General features: G+C 41.8%; 1 non-coding gene across 1 annotated transcript; it reads left to right on the forward strand.

Annotated features, from left to right (window-relative positions):
- Window positions 1-3063: 3063 nt before the first annotated feature.
- LOC132069051 (small nucleolar RNA R71) lies at window positions 3064-3169 on the forward strand. Its single transcript, XR_009417621.1, has one exon. It is a non-coding gene; the product is annotated as a small nucleolar RNA R71 (small nucleolar RNA).
- Window positions 3170-7186: the final 4017 nt, after the last annotated feature.

A 7186-nucleotide genomic window follows, 5' to 3' on the forward strand; every position in this document is an offset into this window, starting at 1 on the left:
AGCAACACCAACTAAGTCAAAACTACTCTATTCAACCTAAGCAACAACTTAAACATGCCAGTTTCAACAAAAACAACACCCCTCAGGAAAAGAACTCTGGCAAAGAAAAGCCGAGGGGGTTCCTAAACATATATCTACACTACATTAGTGCCAACACTCCCACCCCCAACAAAAAAATCAAGCACTGTCTCAAAGGCATCACTTATAAGGGTGAGGGAAAAAAATGGTACCTTGGCACCCTTGGTGCCGTGCGAACTCACGACTGGCCCGCTGCATCCGGCGGCTGACTCGTGGACTCTCCTGGTTGGCGCTGCGGCTTAACTAATGACTGAAAGATTTCCTACTGCATTTCCTTCTCCTCTGTCTTATTTAACCTCTTGGCCAACTCCTCTGGGTCCTCTGATGGCTCACGGACCCTCTTTCCTGTATCGCGCATAAGGGGTTCGGCATCCTCCGCCTCCTCCTCAGAATCCATCAGATCCAGTACCTTAAACGTAGTAGGCAAAATGGCACGTGGTGTTGGCACTGGTGCGGCTACCATACCTTGCACTTTGAGTGCCTCAAGCTCCTTCTTCAGCTTATCCAACTCACTCCTCAATGAGACAGACTCCCCACCGGGTGTGGTCTGCTCTCGAGTCAATAATTTTGACTCGAAACTATCCAATCGAGCCTGATACAACTCGTGCTTTTTCTCGAACTCCGCACGGATTTCTGTGGTCGCCTCTGTAACCAACTGCTGCACTATTTTTACCACTTTCGGCTTAAACTGTTGCAAGATTTTTCCTACCTGCCTTTCTCACCCCTCACCGCCTTGACCGCAATCCGACCGTAATTAGCGGGCCGAAGTGAAGCAACCCAACTCGGATCGGCCAGGCTCGGATGTCTCGGCGGCAGACTCGGCGACCCCCCGGGCTAGGGTGGTGGAGGAAGTCTCGCCGTAAAGACCTATCTCGGCTGCGTGACCGGTGTATCTACGCGCATCCGGGACACCCGTAGTGGGAACATCGCCGCAAGAAGAAGAACAACACCAATCTCGGGCTCTACTGGGTCAATCCCATAAGCATGGCTCGGACTCAACTCTAACTGAGTGTCGTCGTCATCACCGAACTGATCCGCCTCTCGGTCCTTCTTGCCCTTTACCTTATTCTTCCTCTAATCTCCCATATGAACAGCTATGATGGTGCCGTCCCATTCGGGAAGCTGAAATATCCTTGCCCGTCTGCACAATTCCGTGATAAGACACGGAAATACCATGTTCTGGTTGGGCTTGTGTGCCCGCACATGCAGCTCTTCAGCAATAAGCTCCCCAATATTCATCGTATACCGTGACATTAACGAACCAATAGTGACTGCCTAAATGGTGGAGAGAGTATTGTCTGCCTGGGTTGGAGTAATCCTGTACTGAAGCAACGTCCACCAAAACTTAGCTTCCGTGGACAAACAACTTTTGGCAATCTTGACTCTCTCGTCATTAGTCCATTTCTGCTTATGTGGCTCAGATGTGATAATCACAGCAATCCATTCCCTCACAGATTTCTTGTCTTTCCGATCTCTTTTTTCTAGGAACAGTGCTCGTATCGCAGGGCCACAAAATCATTACCGAATAGGACTTTGTTGATGGCTTTGAAGGAAATATCGACAAGTGAGTTCCGGACTGTCACATTCTCTAAAATAGGTATCTCATGCCATGCATGACTCGGCTTCTTCATTGACATCAACACAGCCCCATATGATGCATAGAATTCCCGCACAATATACGGAGCATAGTCTCCCGATTCATGAGTGATAACATCCAGCTGGTATATTTTGATGGTATTATCCAGCTGTGCATGAGCCGAGATCCCATCGAAAATCAGTCGCCGCTCCTCAAATATTTTCCTCTGCGGCTGTCCCCCGCTTCGTCCCACCATCCATTGGTCATACAATTTCTTTGACCCTTTGACCGAGAATCTAAGTTTTTCATCCTCCGGCCGTTTGGTCCGACGGCCGGCTTTATGACTACCGCGCGTACTATCATCCGAGCATCACCATCACTTGGCCCCCGCCGAGCCACTCTCCCGTGCCGTTTGGTTGCGCCCCCACCTTGATGCTTCCGCGGCAGAATCCCCTCTTCAGACTGGGAGGGTTCCGACGCGTATGTGGATGGGGTCATGGTTGGGGGCGTAGATGGCCTTGCCGATGTGCCTTGCGTGGGGGCCCCTCTGACCTTTGGTGGCGGTATAACTTCTGCCCACCCGGATCCTGATCTTTCCCCTTCCGAATTGGAGGGTTCATCTATCAAATTAAAATCCGAGCGCGTTTTCTTTCTCGTGCCTTTGCTTTTGGCCCCCGCTTTCCTTGCACTCTTTTTCTGACCCATACCTGCAAAAGACACATCATATTAGCTACCATGGAAGAGACTTCTGCAGACAGTGTCCTGTGGTATATTTGTCGAGATGTCGACAAAGTGATGTCAGTTGAGTCATTTGTGGATTTTAAAAGAGTATGTATTTTAGATGATTTCAATTGGTTTAAAGTATTTATTTGATTGAAAGTTTTCATAATCGTTATAAAGATAATGATTTCTATTTAGAAAAGTTTCATGTTTTTAAAAGTTTTTGAAATGACAGGTTTTGATAGAGCGAATGTCTAAGGGTTTGCTCGACTCTGATGAGAGTCGGGTGCCCGTCATGCCCTACCATTGTTAGGGGGTGACATGGACCATCTTGAGTATGGTACATCCCTTTTGGTAAAACTGTATCATCCTCACAAATATTTACCTTTTTGATCTGGGACTCATCAAACTTCTTCGTTAGCAAGGAAATATTTGTTGCAAGTTCTGCCAATGTTTGCTGGGTATCTTGGTTCTCCTTCACTATATTCTGGATCATAGCACTACCAAACGGTACCACATCAGCATTGTTTGAGTGCCAAGCCTGATTATGAGTCGTCAGCTTGTTGAGTATGTTGGTCACCCGTCTATAAGATTTGTTCATGAAACAACCATCAGCTGCATTATTAGCAACTGACTGCGTCACTGGATCTAGCCCTCGGTAGAACTTCTCCATTAGTATGTGATCCGGAAAATCATGATTTGGGATCTTCTGCAAATAATCCTTGAATCTCTCCCAAGCTTCATATAATTGTTCCCTCGGTCGCTGCTTAAATTAATAGATCTTGTCACGAATTTCAATCATACTTCTTGCTCGGGGGGGGTACTATTTTGTGAGAAAAGCAAAGACCATCTCCGCCCATGAAGTAATCAAATTTTGGGGCGCACTCAAACCATGTTCTTGCCTCTCCAGAGAGGAATATTTGAATAACCTCAACCGAATAGCATCTTGTGGAACGTTGTTCGGATGTGATTAGCACACACATCCACAAAATTTTAAAATGACGTTGAGGGTCATTCTCAGAGTTCCGAAAGTATACCTCAAGCTTCAACAACTGGTATAGAGAGGAGTCAATTTTCACATCACGGCCCCAACTCGAGGGGTCCAACAATAGCAGATGCATAGTCCTTCTCTCGGAACAAGATCGCGAAAACATTCTCATCATCCGAATCATTCGCCCGATTGTTCAACCGATTCCCCTAGTTACCGAAGACGTTGATTTTGCTGATTCTGATTCATGTTCACCTGGTTTACACAGAGTAGCAAACAAGGTGTGATGGAATAAGCAAAAGATTTCAATAAAGCAAATACTATTTAGTAAATTCAAAACCGTATTAATGGTATAACGCGGACGTTGTCAAATATAGTAACCCAACAAGGTTGGGGTCGAATCCCACAGGGAATATGGTATGAAAAGGTTACTAAAGTCGTAGAATGCTATGTTTAGGTCTAATGTCTTAATCCGATGATTTTGGTAAAAGTTGAGTTTTTAGTAACTAATTGCTAACTATTGCTTTGGTTGTGAATTTATGGTAAAAGAAACTAAGGTTGTGTCCCCGTTAGATAGAGTGTATGATCATGGGTATTGATCTTGATATGCTTCTAATGGATCATTATATGAATGCACTTAATCTCTCTATATGAATCTCTACTATTTCCCAATAAATAAAGATTATCTCTTTCTATGATTTTCCCAAATATAAGAAAGTAACTATGAAGAATGATTAATCATGCCAAGTAAATTCTTCTTATTCCTAAGTGAATTTATTAAACAAAGTTTAAAGCTTTGAGTCCTTGTTATTTATTCTTACCAACCCTAATTATTTTCCCAAATAAATCAAGGTTTATGACTTTAATCAACGTTTGCAGCCATTAATTATGAGTGAAGAATGAAGAATAAATAAACCCTAATAATCCATTATGTGTATATCAATAACAAACCCAATCACAAGACACCCATCATTGGGTTCACAACCCTAGTAAGGGAATTTAGCTACTCATGACAAAGAACAATAAATAAGAAATTGAAGAATTCATAATTGCTTACTTTGGAAGAAAAGAGGAATTGATAATATTTGAATTGATGTTTGAACCTTCAAAAACTAGAGAGTATTTAATGTTCTAAGTCAAGAGACAAAATATGATAACTGATAATAATTAAAACCCTACAATGACTATTTATAGGTTCTGAAAACGTAAAAGTTATAGATTTGCACTTTGGTCCCCGTCGATACGAAATACGGTCCGTAAAGTGAAATACGGACTGTAAGTTGGTTTACGACCAGACTTGCTTCCCAGTTTTGAGCAACTTCGATCTTCTGAAATATGGACCGTAAATTGGTTTACGGTCCGTAAACTCGCTCGTCTTTCAACTTCCAAAACTTCGACTTTCTGCCAGATGCTCACATGGTTAAATACGCCTTGAAATACGGACCGTAAAGTGGAATACGGTCCGTAAAAGTTGTTCGTAAATCACCATATCCTCAGCCTGACTTTCTGGTTCTTCTTATTCTTTAATACGACCATGGAATACGGCCCGTATTTGAGAATACGGTCCGTAAACTGAGTTTACGACCACTTTTGCGCTTTCAACTGTTTTCAGTCCAAATCTGTTCTGTTACCTAAAAAACACCAAAAACACATTAAATAGACACTGACTTGCTTAAAAACAAGTAAAACTTCTCATAAAAAGGCCTCGAATGTGCCATAAATGCCCGGCACGTCAAGGTTCACATGAGACAATTTTTGTAAAAAAAAGGGAATTTTTCATCAAAGAAGTTGCACTGCCACCCCACGACAAAATGGGTGGTGGAAAGAAAACATAGACATCTTTTGGAACTTGCTAGAGGACTATTTTTTTCAATATAAAGTCCTTATATCCTATTAGGGTGAATGTATTTTTACTGCTACCCATTTAATCAATAGACTGCCTTCTAAAGTTCTCATAGGGAAGAGTCCCTATCAAATGCTTTTTGGCAGAAAACCATGTTACACTCTTTTGAAATCATTTGGATGTCTATGTTATGCATCTACCCTGTCCCAAGGAAGAGGAAAGTTTGATGAAAGGCTAAGAAAATGTGTTTTCTTGGGTTATCCTACTAACCAGAAGGGTTACAAAGTTTTGGATCTAGAGACAAAGCAGATTCTAATTTCCAGAGATGTGCATTTCTATGAAGAAACCTTTCCTTTCATGACAGATCAACCTACATCATCCACATCTCACACTCACTTCACAAACCCTGACATAACCATTGATTCAGACCCTCAATCCTTTCTCCATTTACCACAATCTTATCCTACCTCATCAGAGCCACCTTCTAACTACTCTATCTCATCACATCACCCATAAACACCACCCACTACACCTCAAGCCACACCCAGTCCTAACTCTACACCACCATCCTCACCTAATACTCCTCCTTCACCACATAATCCCATTTCTGTTCCTACTAGAAAGAGTGATAGAATTTCCCATCAAAATGCCTATTTAAAGGATTAGATATGCAATAGTATCTATCTCACAGACACCACTCACTCTTGCCTCTCACAACCTACTTATCCCAATATCTACTCTTTTAATGCACTGTCATCTACCAACCAAAATGTCCTACCTGTCATTTTTTCTTCAACTAAACCAAAGAGTTTTTCAGAAGCATCTCTGCATCCAGGATGGAAAGAAGCTATGAATGCTGAGATTTCTGCCCTAGAATCTAACCAAACATGGGAGGTGGTGGAACTTCCTAAGGGAAAGAAAGCTTTACCTTGCAAGTGGGTGTAAAAGATAAAGAATAATTCTGATGGTTCCATTGAAAGACTCAAAACTAGACTAGTTGTGCGGGGGGGATATTCAAAAAATGAGGGAATAGACTATAATGAAACATTCTCACCAAAAGGGTAAATATGACCACAGTGAGATGTTTGTTAATTATAGCCATAAAGAAAGGATGAGGTGTTTCTCAATTAGATGTTAACAATGCATTTTTGCATGGAAACCTACAGGAGGAAGTTTTCATGAAATTTCTGCGCAGGTATCACTCCTCCTAGCCCTAATCATGCTTGTCTACTCAAGAAATCACTCTATGGACTCAAGCAAGACTCTAGGCAGTTGTATGCCAGACTTGCAGGAGGTTCATGAAACCTCTTGGAACTTGTACGGCATCAGAAATAAAGGAGGTGAGGACTCGGCCTTCCACCACCTAGTTTGGGATTTGAGTTTGAGGACATGGAACACACATATGTCCCTCACATGAGCTTGTGAATAAATATGATATGTTACTTATATATGTGTATATTTATGTATAGCATGGGATTTATAAATAGTAGTGTGTTGTGTATATTATGTGCATATATCATATGTATGATAGGAACAGTAAAATATAAACTAACAGGGGTCCTTTGTTTTTTCCCCTCTCTACTGCGTGGCCACTTGGGCCGAAGTCCAGCCACCCTATTGGGCTAAAGGGAAAATTCTTTCAAGTTTCTTTGAGTCCAAAAAGAAGAAAGGGAAGCTAATATATTGAAGGCCCAGTCATGGGTAAAAATGACATGAAGGCTCAACCATGGGTGAAAATGGTTGGGGTTTGGTACATCCCATTTTACTTCACTCCGTTATATTTTCCTATTTTTGCTTATTTGTACTGTATTCATTACTTGTAAAAGCCACAAATAATATTGGAACCATTATTATGAATTAGGCATCTTAGGCAAACGGTGCATATGCCGTTTAGACTGACTTTAGCACCTACAAACTCTTTCTAAAATTTTTTGAAATTGCGTACTGATTTTTGGAGATAAAAAATGGAAAAACAAACTAC

This window comes from Lycium ferocissimum, chromosome 8, assembly GCF_029784015.1.
Source record: "Lycium ferocissimum isolate CSIRO_LF1 chromosome 8, AGI_CSIRO_Lferr_CH_V1, whole genome shotgun sequence".
NCBI classification, from domain to species: Eukaryota; Viridiplantae; Streptophyta; class Magnoliopsida; order Solanales; family Solanaceae; genus Lycium; species Lycium ferocissimum.